This window comes from Rattus norvegicus, chromosome 2 (assembly GCF_036323735.1).
Source record: "Rattus norvegicus strain BN/NHsdMcwi chromosome 2, GRCr8, whole genome shotgun sequence".
In the NCBI taxonomy this organism is placed as follows: domain Eukaryota; kingdom Metazoa; phylum Chordata; class Mammalia; order Rodentia; family Muridae; genus Rattus; species Rattus norvegicus.
In genome coordinates, this window is record NC_086020.1 from 243,533,709 (window position 1) to 243,553,591 (window position 19,883).

General features: G+C 39.9%; 1 non-coding gene across 1 annotated transcript; it reads right to left on the reverse strand.

Moving 5' to 3' along the window:
• Positions 1 to 307: 307 nt before the first annotated feature.
• Positions 308 to 369, reverse strand: LOC120101214 (U7 small nuclear RNA). Its single transcript, XR_005501600.1, has one exon. It is a non-coding gene; the product is annotated as a U7 small nuclear RNA (small nuclear RNA).
• Between the last annotated feature and the right edge of the window lie 19,514 nt (positions 370 to 19,883).

The window sequence follows — 19,883 nt, forward strand, 5'->3', positions numbered from 1 at the left end:
CAGCACCAACACCACCAGGGCCAGCTCTCCTGAGTGCTGAGCACTAGTGAGGGGAAAGGCCAGGTCAGCACAGCACTCATGGCCTTTGGTGGTAACCTGGGCCTCAGAAATCAACACAGACCCTATCTGCAATAGGAACACAGACCCAGACATGGCCCAGATATGGCCCTGTGCTGCCAAGGAGCTGCCTCAGTTTGGCTGGGGGTTCTGAAGAAGAGGTGTTTGGGAACAAAGTCAGTGATGGGTACAAGTTGACAGCTCTGTGATCTGCTCAAGATAGCTTTCCAGACAGCTCTCTAGGTAGCTCATGAGTTTTCCAATCAAACTCAGAAAACCTGCTAGAAAAATTCTAAAAGAGCTATAATAGCTCTCTAGATAGCCTAGCTGTTGCAGACCAAAGCCCAGTCTTTTATTTACATATCAAATTGGTCATTTATCCCAATAAATGAATATCTAATATTCTTCTTGAATATCTAATGAATCAGCATTTTATGACCTTAGCCTCTTGATTTTCAGAAGAAAAAAAAAACAGCAAAAACTTTTTTTTAACATAGTAAGTCCTCGAGATCTGCCTGCCTTTGTAAACACAAACAATAATTGTAGCTGGGTACGATCTTGTCCTAAAATTACCACTCCCTTACTTCCTGGTGCTCCTTTGTTTCTTGAACTAAAACCCTTGGTTTTAACTATTCTTTTCCCTTTATGGACTCATTAGTGCAACTGTCTCTGTTCTCTCAGATCCATAAAGCCCCCATAAAATTATTCATATTGCATCTTTATATTTTGCATAGTTGAGAAATATATTCTTGAACTCATGTTTTCTGAGTTATTTCCCACAGCCTTAAAGGCTGACCTGAAGGTCACAGAAATACCATTTTGCTGAGGAACATTAGACACATTCTCAGACTAATGCTGTTTCTAATTATCATGGAGTCATTAACCTTGGTAGGGAGAGCATTCCCTGATAACCTGAACACGAACAATATGTACACTATTATGCAAACAAGCCTTACGCCTACAGCAACCATCACACTCAAGGAGACCCACACCCTACTGGCCCTGATCCATGGGTGAGAACTGTGTCACACCACTCATTCCCAAGACCTGGTACCTTAAGGCAGCATAAGCCCAGATGTGACCATGGCCTCAGGTTGCAGTGCAAGCCACTGAGATCAGTACATCCCCCAGTACCAACATGGTCTTCAGGTTCAAATGTTTATCTGTTCTTGGAAACCTGTCAGGCACTCTCAAGATGTTTTCGTAGCAGTTCTGCTCTGTCTGCCCACAGCTGCCATCATTGTGACTCTACCCTAATGGTCCTTTTATGAGGACACCAACCACAGTGCATTAAGATCCACTCTTACTCAGCATGATACAGCTCATCCTCACTGTAACTGTAAAGACCCAGTTGCCAAATAAAGCCACCTTCACAATATCAACATCGAGAGCTCCAGGATGTTCCAAGGACATGTCATTCATCCTACACACCGCAATACTGTCAATGTGACTGGCATGTGATATCCACAGCATGGAAAATGCAAGTAGACAGGAAGGGCTTTTTAATGACCTGTGCGCAGGACCACCTTATATCATGCCACTGGTATGGACACCTTTGTCTGTCTGCCTCACTGGACACTAACCTCTCAGAGTAAAAGCCACAGAGATCAAAGTAAGGGAGATGAAGAAATTTTGGAATACTCAAAGCATTTTTTTTTCTTCTTCACAGAAAGCAAGTGAGGCAAGCACTCCAATCCAGTCACTTTGTCCTCAACAGATAGAAGTTTGTACACTTGTTTGTCCCCTAAGGCACCCATGGGACTGTGACCCAGGCCATTTAATTCCACCGTGACAATCACAATTCTAATAATAATCATCACCCTCTGGATGCTTACCTAGTGATTGACATTTATTGTCTTGCTTTATAAACATTATTTAGCCTGTCTTTCTGTAGTTTGAGACTCCAAGGATCTACTGTGACTAAAGGCTTGGCCCTAGGATGGTGCCAGTAAGAAGAGGACAGACCTCTGGGAGATAAGAAACTGTCCCTGCAGCTCACTGGTTCCCACAGAGGCCTGTGAGGGACGGAACAGGCATAGTCCCACCCATGGAAGGAGCAGGTGCAACCCCACCCATGGAAGGAGCAGGTGCAACCCCACCCATGGAAGGAGCAGGTGTAACCCCACCCATCATCTTTTTCTCTCCACCCCGCCCAAGGAATGACTGCTTACAACTACATACACCCATCATGGACTCCTGCCATCTGCCACCCTTAACAGAAAATGGCCCACCTGAGCTTGCACTTTGAATGTCCAATGCTGCAAGTCAAGCAAGCATCACAGTCTGCTTAAGTAACCTGAGCCAGGTTTTTCCTTACACTGGCACAGGCCTGAATACAAGTCCTCAAACTTAGCATTAACCCTTAAAATACCACCAGTGCTCTTTCTACATGAAACATGAAGAATTTTTTTCCTTCTGTGTTTTTGAAGCACTGAGAGTCAAATCCAGGCCCCTGGGTGCACTCTGTTGTGGTCCCACTCGCATGACTCTGCTTATGAGTCACAGTCCGCTCCTGTGCACCCTGATGCTGAGTCACGGTCCCACTCACATGCGCCCTGCTGCTGAGTCACGGGCCCACTCACATGCGCCCTGCTACTGAATCATGGCCCCACTCGCGTGTGCTCTGCTGTGCAATCAGTCCAACTCGCATGCAGTCTGCTGCTGAGGCACGGCCCCACTCGCGTGTGCTCTGCTATGCAATCACAGCGCCACTCGCATGCGTTCTGATGATGAGTCACTGGCCCTGCCCTTGTTTACTTTTGTGTATCACTCCCATACACAGTGATGTGCCTTTTGTTGTTGTGTCCCCCCCCCCCTTTATCATCATGAATTATGTTATGACTCATACAGTAAATAACCAAAACATTTATGTCACGTGCCAACTAGTTTCTCCTGAACTGACTTTGGAGGCCGGTGTGAACTAGCCATATCTCCCTCAGTCAACGTGGATTAGAATTTTCAAACTGAAAGGCACCAGAGTAGCTGGGGGATTGTTGTTGATGTTGTTGTTGTCCAAGAAACTAGCATAATTGAAATAAGTAAATCAAATTCTAAAGTTACAATGACTGAAACTATAATCATAAATTAAAATTGCCTCCAGATGGAGTTAGATTGCCTCAGGCTGAAGAACTCGAACTTGCTACCTTGAACTGTTTTCCCAAACTTGTCTTCGTCATACCCGGCTGGCAAAACTCTGCTTCAATTGGTCATCTTTTCAAATGAGTGTGGATGCAGAATTGGGAATAAAAGACTCAAGTTTGCTCTGTGACCCAGATATCTAGGCAGCTTGGACTGGTTCGAGGGACAGATTTTTTTTTAGTAATTTACTTAGAGGCCCATGTCAAGCGAGACCAGGCACATCTGCTATAAGTCCATCCCATATTTTTACTAGATGAGCCTAGAAAGGCTTAATGGATGCCTTTTAATATGTTGCTTTTTTTTTAGATTTGTTTCCCCAATTTTATTGGAGTTTTCCATTACAAAGAGAAACATCTTATGTCCTATTTTATTTTAAAATATAAGCAAATAACAGTTTTGAATAGTGTAAATAGACCTGTTTTAAGTGTTTTTCTTACAAAACCACATTACCTATCAAAGATCAAAGCCCTGAGAACTTTTGTAATCTTGTTATAATTAATTCAGTATGTCTTTGGGGAGGGGGAAATGGGATGAGGAAGTGTGGGAGGGCAGACCAGGAGGGGAGCAGTGACTGGACTGTAAAAAAATTAAAGTAATTAATTAATTAATTAATTAATTGTGATGTATGCTTTTTAATCATGCTCCAGCCAGGAAAGTGGGTAGGCTAACTGCAGATCTTCACCTCTCCCTCTGTTTCTCCAAAAATTACCCAGCCTCACCCCCAGCTTTGTAGCCTACAGCTTGCTACAGCCTTTCCTCCTCTCCACCTATCTCCAGAGAGAGGTAAGACAGAGAGATCTCCTCTCTTCCCACTCATCCCATCATCCCAGCCCCCAACTCCAGCAGGCATCCCCTGGGTAACCACCAGCCAAGCCTGCCAGAGAGGCAAGTAGGTCAGTAAAGCAGGTAGGTAAGCTTCAGATTTTCACTCTTCCTCCTCCCCTCCAAACCCAATCCCCCAGCCTCATCTCTAGGTCTTGTAACAGACTAACCATTGTAGCCTCTTTTCGCTCTCTGTTTCCATTCCTAAGAGACTAAGTAGATCCTGGTGGGACACCCTGATTTCCTTTAGACCCACCTAGGTCCTCTCCTAACCCATACCCATTCCTAAGTATCGGCCCCCAATATCTAGAGACACAGTTTACCTGGAAACCCCAGGTGGATCCACCAATCAGAACCCCAAAAGAGTTCCCTGCTGGGCAAAAAAACAGCTATAACCCCCTTCTCAGAACCAGAGAGGGCAACAAAAAAAGAAAAAGAAAAAAATCACCCATTCAACAAAACAAGACAAGATATCAGCAACTAAAAACACAATTTTTCTAAACTCAATACCTTGATGCCAGCATAAAAACACAACCAATAAGAGCTGGGGCAACATGTCTCCCCTAGAGCCCAGTTAGCCTACCACAGTAGGCCATATGAAATGAAATATAGCTGAAGTACAAGATTAAAAAAATGGATTTTACAGATATGTTAGAAGTCCTTAAATATGAACTAATAAATCCTTTCAAAAAAATCTATGAAAACATAAATAGTGGAACTAAATGAATAAAACAGTTCAAGACCTGATATCATAGGTAGAATCAATAAAGAAAACACAAACTGAGGGAAATCTGGAAGTTAAAAATTTAGGAACTCAAACAGGAATGTTAGAGGTAAACCTCACCAATAGTATACAAGAAATGGAAGAGATAATTTAGGGCACTGAAGACAAAATAGAGAAATAGATACCGTGTTCAAAGAAAATGTTAAATAAAAATAATTCTGACACAAAACATATAAAAAGTTTTGAACACTAAGAAAAGACCAAATCTAAGGATAATAGGAATAGAGGAAGGAGAAGAAACCCAGCTCAAAGGCACAGAAAATATTTTCAACAAAATCATAGAAGAAAATTCCCTAACCTAAAGTTGAAGAAGATGTCTATCAAATACAAGAAATTTGCAGAACACCAAATAGAAAAAAAAACAGAAAATAAACTCCTGCCCACACATAATAATCAAACCACTAAATGTACAGAAAAAAAGAAAGAACATTTTTTAAATGGTGCAAGGGGAAAAGACCAAGCAACATATAAAGGAAATTCTATCAAAATAACCTCTAACTTCTCAGTGGAGATTCCAAAAGCCAGAAATGCCTAGATAGACACTCTGTAGACTCTAGGAGACCACAGATGCCAGCATAGATTACTATATCCAGCAAAACTTTCAACCGTAATCAACGTAGAATGATATCATTTGCATGATAAAAGCAAATTTCAACAATTTCTATCTATAAATCCTGCCTTATAGAAGGTGGAAGAAGGAAAACAGATGCTAACCACAAGGAGAAAACTCAAAGAATAAATAATGCCAAATCAACAAATCAAAAGAGGGAAGACAACAAACACACACACATACACACACACACACACACACACACACATACCACCACCACCACCACCACCACCACCACCACCACCACCACCACAACAACAACAACAACAACAACAACAAAATAACAGGACTCGACGAATACTGTTCGTTGATCTTTCTCAACAGCAACGATCTCAATCCCCCCCAGTAAAAAGGCACAGCCTAATATAACGGACGAAAACAGGGCCCATACTTCTGCTCCAGCCAAAAACCATACCTCGACATCAAGAATAGACATCACCTCTATCAAAAAGATGAAAACAAATCCCAAGCAAATGGACCTAAAAATAGTATAATTTCTTAATTATGTCTTAATATTTTAATTATAATATTAAGTGTAATATCTTAATTATAATGAAATATCTGACAAAAGAGATATAAAACTAATCAGAAGAGATAGAGAAGGGCACTACATACTCAACAAAAGCAAAGTACACCAACAGGGCATTTTTATTCTTAATATCTAGGCACCAAACACAAGGGCACCCAAATTTATAAAAGAAATACAGATTATAATCACATATTGACTCCCACACATTGATAGTGGTAGACTTTTTTCTTTTTTTTGTTGGATATTTTCTTTACTTACATTTCAAATGTTATCCCCTTCCCCAATTTCCCTTCTGGAGTCCCCTTATCCCTTCTCCTCTCCCCCTGCTTCTATGAGAGTGTTCCCCCACCAACCCACCCACTCCCTCCCATCTCCCCTCCCTGGATTTTCCCTACATGGGGACATCAGGGGCATTGAGCCTTCTCAGGGCCAAGGGACTCTCCTCTCATTGAAGCCCAATAAGGCCATCCTCTGCTATATATGTGGCTGGAACCATGGGCCCCTCCATGTGTACTCTTTGGTTGGTGGTTTAGTCTCTGGGAGCTCTGGGAGGTCTGGTTGGTTGATATTGTTGTTCTTCATATGGGGTTGAAACCCCCTTCAGCTCCTTCAATCCTTTCTCTAACTTTCCATTAGGGACCCTGTTCTCAGTTCATGGTTGGCTGCAAGCATCCTCCTCTGTATTTGTCAAGCTCTGGCAAAGTCTCTCAGGAGACAGCTTTATCAGGCTCCTGTCATCATGCACATCTTGGAATCCACAATAGTGTCTGGGTTTGTTGACAGTATATGTGATAGATCCCTATGTGAGGCCATCTCTGGATGACCTTTCCCTCAGTCTCTACTTCACACTTTGTCTCTGTATTTCCTCCTGTGAATATTTTGTTTACCCTTCTAAGAAGGACTGAAGCAACCACTCTTTGGTCTTCTAACTTCTTGAGCTTCATGTGGTCTGTGAATTGTATCCTGGGTATTCTGAGCTTTTGGGCTAATATTCACTTAACAGTGAGTGCATACCATGTGTGTTCTTTTGTGTTTGAGTTGCCTCACTCAAAATGATATTTTCTAGTTCCATCCATTTTCCTATGAAATTCATGAAGTCATTGTTTGTTATAGCTAAATAGTACTCCATGTGTAAATGTACCACACTTTCTGTATCCATTCCTCTGTTGAAGAACATCTAGGCTCTTTCCAGCTTCTGACTATTATAAATAAGACTGCTATGAATCATGTGTCCTTGTTATATTGGGGCATATTTAGGGTATATGCCCAGGAGTGGTATAGCTGGGTCCTCAGGTAGTACTATGTCCAATTTTCTAAGGACCCTCCAGATTGATTTCCAGAATGGTTGTACCAGCTTGCAATCCCACCAACAATGGAGGAGTGTTCCTCTTTCTCTACATTCTTTCCAGCATCTACTGTCACCTGAATTTTTGATTTTAGCCATTCTAACTGGTGTGAGGTGGAATCTCAGGGTTGTTTTGATTTGCATTTCCCTGATGACTAAGGATGTTACCTCCACATAAAATCAGATACACTGAAACTAATAGAAGAGAAAGTGGGGAAGAGCTTCAGACACATAGGAACAGGGGAAAATTTCCTGAACAGAACACCAATGATACTCTAAGATCAAGAATTGACAAATGGGACCTCATAAAACTGCAAAGCTTCTGTAAAGCAAAGGACATTGCCAATAGGACAAAACAGCAACCAACTGATTGGGAAAAAATCTTTACCGATCCTACATTGGATAGAGGTAATATCTAATATATAAAAGGAACTCAAGAAGTTAGACTCCAGAGAATCAAATAACCCTATTAAAAAATGGAGACAGTGCTAAACAAAGAATTCTCAACTGAGGAATATCAAATGGCTGGGAAGCACCTAAAGTGGTAGACTTTAGTACTGCATTCTCACCAGAAAACAGGTCATCCAGACAAAAACTAAATAGAGAAATGCTGAAGCTAACAGACATTATAAACCAAATGGACCAACAGCTATTTACAGAATATTTCATGTGTAAGCCATCTAGGAAAAGTTAAAGACTAGCAGGTGATCTCCTGAGATGGTTTCACCATGGACTATGGTCTGCAATGAACGAGCCCTCGCAGGTAGGCCAGAAGTGAGAACACTTTTAGGATTTGATTCCTGCTATTGATTTGATTCTTATTAAATTAATATATAATCCCTGGAAATTAGCCCACCCTATTGGGCAGACTTTCTACCGATCAACACAAATACTGTCTTATAGTGATGTTATACAGACAAATAGGTAATTTCCTAATTCCTCATGATGATTCAATAATAGTTTCTAAAATTATACTTATAATTATTAAGCCCTTTATAATAGGACTGCTATTTAAATTCTTTCTGGTATTAAAACTGCAATTAGAACTCAGCCAGTCTTCATAAGTCATGAGTTAATTGCTTCTGAAATAGAAAGCAGGCATTTACAACTTAGAATACATTCTTTATGTAAAACAATTTACCTCTCAGAGGACAATCTCTGAAAAAATCCAACACCCCTTCATGATAAAGTATTAGAGAGATCAGGGATACAAGGCACATACCTTAACATAATAAAAACAATATACAGCAAGCCAATATCCAACATCAAACTAAACAGAGAGAAATTTAAAACAATTCCATTAAAAAACAGGGACAAGACAAGGCTTCCCACCCTCCCTCTCTATTCAGTATAGTACTTAAAGTTCTAGCCAGAGCAGTTAAGACAACTAAATGAGATCAAGGGAATACAAATCAGAAAAAAAGAAGTCAGAGTATCGCTCTCCACAGATGATAAGATAGTATACATAAGCAACCCCAAAAGTTCTACCAGATAAACAACTGGTAGTTCTACAGCTGATAAACATCTTCAGCGAAGTGTCTGGATATAAAATTAACTCAAAGAAATTAGTACTCCTACATTTGCATGTAGAAGAATACAAATCAACCCATACTTATGACCCTACACAAAACTCAACCTCAAATGCATCAAAGAACTCAACATAACACCAACTACACTAAACCTGACAGAAGAGGGAGTGAGGAATAGCCTTGAACTCATTGGCACAGGAGATGGCTTTCTGCTCAGAACATCATTAGCACAGGCACTAAGATCAAAAATTAATAATTGGGACTAAAAATGAAACTGAAAAGTTTCTATTTGCCAAAGGGTATGGTCATTCAGATAAGGCAGTACCTATATAATGGGGAAAGATTTTACCAATTATACATCCAATAGAGGATTAATAACAAATATATATTCAAAAAACTCAAAAACTAGATATCAAGAAAATCAATAATCCAATTTTAAAATGGGGTACAGATCTAAACAGTGAATTCTTAAAAGAGAAATCTCAAGTGGCTAAGAAACACTTAAAGATGTTTTCAACATCCTAAGTCATCAGGGAACTACAAATCAAAACTATTTTGATATTTCATCTTATAACCATCAGAATAACTAAGATTAATATAACAAGTAACAGCTGAGGATATGGAGTAGGTGGGACAGCTCCCCCATTGCTGGTAAGACTGAAAGTTTGTACAGATACTATGGAAATCTGTGTGATAGTTCCTCAGGAAAATGGAAATCAGTCTACATAAAAATCCAGTTACACCATTGTTATAAACCCAAAGGAAAATTCATCCTACTACAGAGACACTTACTCAACCAAGTTCATTGCTAATCTATTCATAATAGCCAGAAATTTGAAACTACCTAGATGTCCCTCAACAGATGAACAAATAAAATATGTGGCACATTTATACAATGAAATATTACTCAACCACAAAAAAACCATAATGAAATTCAGAGGTAAATGGATAGAACTAGAAAAATCCATCCTGAGTGAAGTAACCCAGATCCAGAAAGACAAATAATGTTATGGATTCTTTTATGTGTAGCCATTATTTGTTGATTCCTTAATTCAGTGATACCAAGATACAATCCACAGAAGCACAGAACTTAGGTACAGAGTAAGTGACTGAAGGGTGAGAAGAGGAGAGTTAAATCTCCCTAGGAAAAAGAAATAGAATGAATGATTATGTATGGATGGGGATACTATAATGGAATGGAGAGGAAAGGGAAAGGAAAGGGAAGAGTGAATAAGGAGGAATGTGGGGAGAAACAGTTAAAATTAAGGGCTGTTTGAGAGGTAGTATGGAAATTTAATACAGTAGAGAAGTCCTAAAATACATACATATATGAAGATAATATAAAAAAGTCCAAGTAATGGGGAGACAGAATCCAACTGGACATCTCTTGTCACCAAATGAAGCATCCAGTCCTGAGGTTGGGTCACATCTAGTTAAGTGTTTGGCCAAAGGAGTCCCATCAGAACCCCCAAATAAGCTAGGCTGTTGCCAAGACTACAGTTTGTTCTCCACAAACTGACAGCAAAGCCCCACTGCTGTAGACCATACCTACAAAACTCCCTGAACATGGAGAAGTTAAGCTGCTGCCTATATAGGGCCTTCACTTTCTATGTTCTATTCTTTTGGTAGAGGAAGGTATTTTACATGATACCAAAGAAGAAATGCGAACGCCAACCCAGCCACAAATCCTATGACTTACAGTGGTTCCCTGCCTGCAAGATATGCTAGTGCAATGGTGGCCCAGCCCTTACGGGAGTAACCACCAATCTCAGATTTGACTTGAGCCTACTCCACAAGATAGAACCCATACCTGACACTGCCTGGGTGACAATAACCTGAGACTAGATAACCCAGGGATCTAGGGTAAAACCGAATACCAGTGTTCTAAAACACTGTAGGGATAAAATGACTCCTAATGGCATTCTACTATACTCATCAATCATCGCCTATTTGAACCATCATCTGAAAAGCTGCCTCCTGTAGCAGATGGGAACGAACACAGAAAGCCACAGCCAGACAACATGCAATGAGCGAGACACTTTGGAACACTCAGGACTAAACAGAATGTCTCTGTCAAATCCCTCCCGCGGGGTTCAGGGAACCTTGCAGAAGAGCGAGCAGAAAGAGTGTAAGAGCCAGAGCCAGAGGGGATAGAGACTACCAAGGAAACAAGGCCTTCTGCATCAACAAGATTGACACACATATCAACTCACACAGAGGCAACATGCACAAGACCTGAAAGTTGTATTAGGTGCAGCCCTAGAACTAAAAGGAGAGGCGGTCAGATGCCCCCATCCCTCACCCATCTCTAACCCTATGTCCAGCTGATAACCACTGGCAAATAAAAATTTCGTTTTCTCCAAGGGAGTCTCACTGGGGAAGTAACTCTTAAGGGTAGACTCCATGCACAGCAGCAGATGGCCAACAGAAAAGGAACTCTGCAGCATCTTTGGAGGCCCCATGCCCCATAATGTTATGTCACGGCTTCTCTTTTCCTCTCTTCTCTCCTCTCCTCTCCTCTCCTCTCCTCTCCTCTCCTCTCCTCTCCTCTCCTCTCCTCTCCTCTCCTCTCCCCTCCTCTTCTTTTCTCTTCCTTTCTCTTCTCTTCTATTTCTTCTTTTTTAATCTTACCTTATTTTTATTTTATTTGTATATTTTTCCTTCTCTCTTTTTATCCTACAGGTTGTGTGTGTGTGTGTGTGTGTGTGTGTGTGTGTGTGTATGTGTGTGTGTGTGTATGTGTATGTGTATAATGGATTTTAGTTTAGTGTTTTTATGGGATTCCTTAGTGTAAGAAAAAGTAGGTCTCTGAAACTGTATCTGTTTCTTGTACCTTTTCTTGGGCTTGTTTTCCATAATCAGGTTTATTATGTGAGGAAAAAATGTCTATTTTCAATAAAAAGAAATAAATAAAAATAAATAATTTTTTAAAGCTCATGAAATTAGAATCTCCTGTTTGAAGGTTAACTAGAAAACGTATTTAGTCCTCTGTAGCACTCCTAGCTAACAACTGTTTGGCCCAGTTTTAAATGTTTGCTTGTGCCTTTCCTAGGAGCTCTACAGCTATCTTATTGTGTGGATAGGAAGACACTAACATCACACTCCTTTCCTCTGGACCTGGTTCCACATTTCCCTATGAAAGCTCTTCAGATGCTTGGAGACAACTCTCATTTCTCCTCTGAATGTTCTTTCTGTGCATTTTCAACCACCATTCTATGGTTTTATTTTCCAGTTTCCCTCTTTCTGATTATTGTCTCTCACTATACATTAAATGTTTATGTTGGTACCCCAAAACCGCACATGCAGTTTGATTGGCACAATGTAAAGAATGGCTCCTGTTTTTCTCATTCTGGAAACTGTAGACTAAAGAGCAAACAGCTGTAAATAAGAAATACTCAAGTTAATAAAGATGGAAAAAAATTGCACTCCACCAAATTGAAAAATCTAAAAAAAAAAAAAGAGCAAACAGCTAGTAGAGATTTATTTTTTTACAATCACCGAATGATGACTCACATTCAAGTCACTGACGTCATCTAAATAATTTTAGGTGTGTATATAAGTCACATCGTTTCAACCCAATAGTGTCACAAACTAATTGAAGGAAAAATATAATTTGCTTTTGCTTCTATCAGACTTCATCAAAACCATCACAGCAGATATTTTTAAAGTTCAAATTAGTAGAAGGATCTTGCCACTGTTCAGAACAATCTCTTTCTAGATCCTATGGGTGCGTCCTAAGAAGCCCATGGATGTCACAGTTTACAAACATCCTGTTGACATTTGTCTATCACACCTAGAAGAATGTGGTGAGAGGCACACTAAATACAGTACTTCTCCATTGAGACTTTCTAGTAAAGGAGACGTTAAGCTGACAAGGTACCACAGTGAGTCCACTGACTCTTAGCCATTAGCTTCACTTCAAGGACACATTCTAGAAATTTTTCTGAGATTGAAACCACACTCATCAAAATGAAAACCACATTGATTTGTCGAAATTCTTTCTGCTCTAGTTCTTTCAAGGATCTTCAAAGAAAACTAAAATGTGGGGGTTTCCCCAGCTCTTGTGCTGATGATGTCAAAACTTTAGGACCTAAATCATCAGGGAGGTGCGAGATCACAGCAGGAGGGAGCACTCCCCAGCGCCTCCATTCTTTCAGGAGGTCAGTTTTCTCCCCATAGTGCATGGGTCATATTTCTAGCCCAAAGTACATTTTGCCTGGCAAAAATCATACTTTAAAACATAAAAGACAGACAGAAAGCTGAAAATGATTGTCTTCCCTAACACCCCAGGATTATATTTTATAGATGTATATTCACCAAAACTTAGGGAAGCCACCCTCTCTAAAGAGCAGTGTCATAGACAGAAGTCATGGAGTGAATCACCTACTCAAAAATATTGGCCAGCAGAGATGGCTCAGGAAAGAACATGCCATACTAACATAAGAAATACATTGATCCCCAGAAACCCATGTAGATGTAGAACATGTAGAAGAAAAGGAGCTGCTTATAGTCCCAGCCCCAGAAAGCCATCCATACAGCCAACTGGCTACAGAAAAGAGCCATGCTAGGGACCTCTGGCTGAGAAACCCTACCTTATCAATGGATACACAGAGGAGTAATGGGGAATAAGAAACCCTACCTTATCAGTGAACACAGCAGAGGAGTGACAGAGAATGGCTGCCAACATCAGCCTAAGACCTCTACAAGGACTTATACAAGTATGTATACATGGACCTCCCTACTCATGAACCTACACACACACACACACACACACACACACACACACACACACATAAACACAAACAACACACATAAAAGCACAGAAAAATTGAAAAAAGAAGAAATCAAAGTGTCTATATGTCAAAAATTTTAAGCAAACAAAAATTTTAAGCAAATAATGAATTTTGAAAACTACAAATTGACATCCTTCCCAAGTGTTTGATAGATGTATAGTGATTTTAATTTTTCTGTGATAGGCACATAAGAAAATGTAAAGAATTCAAGAAAACAGGGCTTTAAAAAGGAATATGTAAAAAGCAAAGCCATTCCTTAATAATCAAACAATGCAAACTAATGACCAGGATAGTTCATATTTAATAAACTAGGAAATATTGTTACATAAAATCATGTTATTTTACTTTATTAAAACTGATGTCTAATAAAACAGACATTCTCGTGTATAATAATATATGTATTGCAATTGTAAGAAATAATTTACTTATCCACAAATTCATAGTAAGTGATCTAATGTGTTATTGTGTTTAATGTGTCTCCAAAACATGTTTTCTTTGGGGTGGAACTTACCTTAAGAACACATATATCTGGGCACCAAATATCACTAAAGTAAAAGGTCATTTGCTTGTTGTTCAGTCCTCGTGGTGACTGGGAAATCAGGCTCCTCACATAAGTTGAACATTTTTCATTAAATGCTCTTGATTTAGCCCGAGAAGACGCCCAACAGCTCTTGACAGGAAAAGTATTCCTGACTATGATATCCAATCTCAAGCCCATCTTACACGTGGGATTAAGTCATTCCATTGATCATGTTCTTTCCCGCTCTTTTAATAGTACCTCAAAATGACGGTTCTGGTACTTGACTGTCTGATTTCATCTTGGTTATACTTTTCAACAATGTCAAACTTTCACACTCTGTTCCACATGGAATCTTTATGTGTAGACATTTGTCTGTTTAACAAAGCAATGTGTTTTCTAAAATAAATTCCTAATTTTAGGCTCCAATCTAGTGATTACCACTTTCTGCCCCTCTACTTCTAGATTCAAATAGCATTCTAAACACTAGCCATGAATACAGACCTGAAACAGACCAAATTTTATGACTGTTTTTCTCTCATCTGTGTCTGCAAATGAATAACTGTGAACACTGGGCACTGATGTTTTTATCTCTATAATAAACCATTTCATAGCTTTGGTTGGAAAAAGCTTTCACCTCTATCCATAGCCATCTTGACTTGCTTTTACTTGGATAAAAGAAATAATTCAACACACACACACACACACACACACACACACACACACACACATATATATATATACAAGAAACATGCAAGACATGAGGGTCAAGGTGCAGGCTAGCAAAAATGTTTATACCAAATTGAAAGAAGCAAGAAACTCTATAATACTGTGGTGATTAATTGAGAGTAACATATTACCCATAAAAACTTAGTGCAGATCCTTTGAGAGGCAACAAAAAAAAAAAAGCTTAACAGGCCACACACATAGAAAATGAGGGAAACATCCCATCCCAACCCCAGGATAGGGCAGCAGGTTGGGAACTGGTAGCTTTCTCATGAAAACTAGAGATGTAACTAGAAATAAGATGATGTGTCTAGTAAAGTGTATCATCTTTCTAGGGCAACTGTCAGGCATGCAATGAAAAAAGAGCTAACATTTTATATTACATCAGAGAACATTCTTATATCCGTCCTCACTTCAAATTCTTCAAAAACCACAAAGAACAAGTATGGTAATTTTCTTGGGAATAAATTTCCCTAAGTCGCTAGGACACTGATGCTAAAATTCTGACCTGTTGTTAAATGAGAGCCTATGTTTCTGCCATTGCATTAATATACCAGCCTCCTCTTGAAATAAATATTGAAAAGTTATTACTTGTAAATTCTACCCTTAAGTGTCCTTCACTAGTTGTAAATAACACAGAATATTGGACCAGTCAAAGCTGATTCAAGCATCCAATTGCATAGATTGGAACACATGGTATGATGCATCTTTTAAAGAAACAGTTTGTGTCACTAATGCATGTCTCTTGTAATGTCAGCCATTGTTTTTATGAAGATATGTTTTATTAAAAATTAGCCAACATACAAAAAATGAAAACAAAAAACAGTACAAAAAATGAAAACCACAGCAATATGTTTTGTGATTACATATTAAAATAATGACTAAATTATTAGCAAATTCAAGCTACAAACATAAAAAGGTTAATATTAAAGAACCAGGAGAGTACATAGAAGGAATGCAATGCTCATAATTGGTATAAATCACCACAATAAAATTAAACAATTTCATGATAATGCCAGTGGAAGGTGAAAAAAAGAACATTTGACATGAAACTTTTTTTTTAACAAAGCTATTCTTTTGGCAAGGAAATTGACTCATCGTCTCCTTTGTCTCTCTATCCCTCAATCCCCAGGCTGGGAATCAAACCCAAAGCCTCACAGATGCTAGGCAAACACCCTGTATCTGAGCTATAGTCTGTCCGAAACCTCGCCATAGATTTTTGCTTTTGCTCTCTTCACTAAATCTTTCAACATTCATCTGCAATATTTGCCTTTGGATAACCTGAGCTAAGCAAGTTTAGAATGAGTCTTTCCTCTGAACTGAATTTATTCTCCAGACAATAAATACATTTGCTTGTCTACATAAAGTATATACCCAAGATATCACACTGAATATGCTCATGAAAAAAATCTGAGGGTATTACTATGTTTATTCATGCAAAAGTAAAATAATTGAACAAAATAGAATTTGCCCTACACTAAATGGCATGTTTCCATGCTAATTACAGATTCTTTCTAGTGACTGTCAACTTTTTAAGTCTAGAAGGAAAGGTGGTTTGTGTTTAAGATTTGTGCTAGGCTAAAATAGTTTTTACAGCATAATTGGGCAGATAGTTTATGCTGTGTCTTTTGTAACATCTCAGAGTGTCTTAGAAAGGGAGATCAGTCAGAATTGAAGGAAGTCGAAAATAAGGACATCTGGTTTCACTGAACCAGCTTGGGACACAGAAGACAGCCACACTCTGTCTCAGTTCGATGCTGTCCTTCCAATGTTCCCAGACTTTTCTCAGAACCCAAAACTCTGGAACTTAAAGTCCAAACCTTAAATCCTTGTGGAGAATCCCAGGCTTCAAACAAAATGCCTAAGTACTACTCTGTGTAGTCAAGCTGTTTCCAATCTAGGCTTTAACAAACAACATTCCTTTTATGTGGTGTTGATGAAGGGCCAGACTCTGTATTCCTAAGCACTGTTTTTTCAATATGCAAGATCAGGTTCACTAGAGAGAAATGGCTCCTCTTGCTTGTCATCAACAGGGGTACTTTGCCTCAACTCAACTTCCTAAACTTCTTCATTTTCATGACAGTTTGGTGTTTATTCTACCCAAGACACCTCAGTGTAATGTAGGGAAAGAAGCAGTGAGCTGAAAGCCAAAGTCGTGTGTCCTGAACCTATTCAAGCATTGAGTACAAGTGTGGAAAGGAGGGATGGAGAGAATAAAGGACAAGGAGATAGGAGGACAAGGAAAGAGGAGAAAGAGATGGAAGGAAGAAGAACAGAAAGAAGAGAAGGGAAGGGAAACAGAACATAAGTAGAGCTGTCTCAATGAAGCTGTCTCCAGAAGACCTTCCGTCATATGCACAGCTATCTGAACCTTGCTCAATGCTTCCACTCCCTCCCCACTCATGAGCTGGTGGCCAACAGGGATGATAGGGACCTACAGATCCTGGCTGTTGCCTTTAGCCTTTCTATGGGCTGAGGTCTTCCAGAACATCTGTCAATAATTTATCTGAACTACACAATGTCATTGCTGCCACCATAAAACTACAGAACTGCTGAGTAGTCATTTGGCATAGGTGTTCTATGAAAGATCATGCTTCTAACATTGGTGAGCTTTTATTTGGTGTCTCTGTCTAGCATGAAGCTGGCTCCTTCTAGCTCCTTATTTCATCTCATCCTCGTGAGTCTGTGGTGTGTGTATTTCTTTCATAGTGACAGACACAATATTTATGTCAGTTCTAAATTTTTCATTGATATTCACATCAGGTCCAAATCCTCTGTCTTTCTAGTCTTATTATAGGACCCCATCATTGACATTAAAACTATCCTCAAAATAATTTCTCAGCATATCATCAGAATCTGGTAAGCATTGTACTGATCCCCTGACAATGTCCACATCCTAATGAACAAAAGCAATGAAAGGAACTGGAAAGGCATGACTGAGTGGAGGGCTTAGAGACAGAAGAACTGTTCCAGATGGTGGAGAAGAACCTGCTGTTACATGAGAAGAGGTACGCAAAAGAGTCAGATAAGATGTGATACAGAAAGCAGAAAAAGTTTGGACCAATGCAAAGCCATGGCTAGTGCCTGCTGGCTTTGCAGTTGGACTGGGGCCACCAGCCAAAGAATAAAGATAGAATGTAAAGTCAGAAAAGGCAAGGAAACAAGATTACCTCCATGGAGCATCCAGAAAGATTACAGACTTGCCAACACTTCTGTTTTAGCTGGGCAAGACATGTTGGCTGAATCTGGTATCATAAGATAATAAATTTGGGAGCAGTCAGCTGCAGGAGCCCATGGTCCAGGTCTGTGCCCAGAATTTAACTGAACCAGTTAAACAGTTCCCTGCACCCACTCTGCCCACATTACTGACTCAAGAGGAAAACGGCTAGTGCCATTTGTGCCCCCTGTACACGGGGACCTAGGAGCAGTAGGGGCAAGACCCTTCCAGTTGCTGCCCTCATCAAAAGCTGAAAGCCAACTACCAGGAGTGACTACACACCTGAGAGCAGAACACTCTGTTCCCATAACTGGCTAAAAGAAAACAGGAAAACAGGTCTACAGGAGGACTGACACACAGACCTACAGGAGGGTCAAACCACCGTCAGAAACAGCAAGACAAACTAACACCAGAGACAACCTGATGGCGAAAGGCAAGCACAGGAACCCAAGCCACAGGAACTAGGACTGCTTGGCATCGTGAGAGCCCAGTTCTCCCACCAAAGCAAACACTGGATATCCAAACACACTGGAAAAGCAAGACTAGGATTTAAAATCACATTTTATCAGGATGATGGAGGACTTTAAGAAGGTCATAAATAACTCCCTTAAGGAAATAGAGGACAAAACAAGTAAACAAGTAGAAGCCCTTAAAGAGGAAACACAAAAATCCTTAAAGAATTACAGGAAAACACAACCAAACAGGATTTAAAAATGAAAATAGAAACAATAAAGAAAGCACAAAGGGAGACAACCGTGGAGATAGAAAACCGAGAGAAGAGATCAGGAGTCATAGATGCAAGAATCATCAACAGAATACAAGAAATAGAAGAGAGAATCTCAGGGGAAGAAGATAGCATTGAAAACATGAACACAACCTTCAAAGATAATGTAAAATGCTAAATTCTCCCAGGCCAAAACCTACAGGAAATCCAGGACACAATGAGAAGATCAAACCTAAGGATAATAGGTATAGAAGAGTATTGTGGTTTGCCCTGAAGTTACTGTATTTTGATGCTAATTCCACTGTCCCAAGGACAGCTGCCTAGTCAAGGACTCAGAACTCAGGTGACTTCACCAGAACCACCTCTCCATTAAATTTGTAAAGTACTGGTGAGGGGCAGGAACAGGATAGAAGGAGGCCTGTCATTGGAGGAGAAGGAAGGATGGGCAGGAGAGAAGTTTGAAGGAAGAGGAGAAGACTAAGGGAGAGAGGAAGAGACAGGAGGGAGAGAGGGGAGAAGCCATGGCAGGTGATGTTAAGATTCTGCTCTGTGGTTAGGACAAAACGGCAACCAACAGATTGGGAAAAAATCTTTACCAATCCTACAACAGATAGAGACCTTATATCCAAAATATACAAAGAACTCAAGAAGTTAGACCGCAGGGAGACAAATAACCCTATTTAAAAAATGGGGTTCAAGGCATCTAGGGTAATTCAAGCATTTGGGCTAATAGCCACTTATCAATGAGTGCATACCATGTATGTCTTTCTGTGATTGGGTTAGCTCACTCGGGATGATGTTTTCTAATTACCCTAGATGCCTAGAACAAATGAAACTCAAGACGGATGATCAAAATGTGAATGCTTCACTCCTTCTTTAAAAGGGGAACAAGAATACCCTTGGCAGGGAAGAGAGAGGCAAAGATTAAAACAGAGACTGAAGGAACATCCATTCAGAGCCTGCCCCACATGTGGCCCATACATATACAGCCACCCAATTAGACAAGATGGATGAAGCAAAGAAGTGCAGACCGACAGGAGCCGGATGTAGATCGCTCCTGAGAGACACAGCCAGAATACAGCAAACACAGAG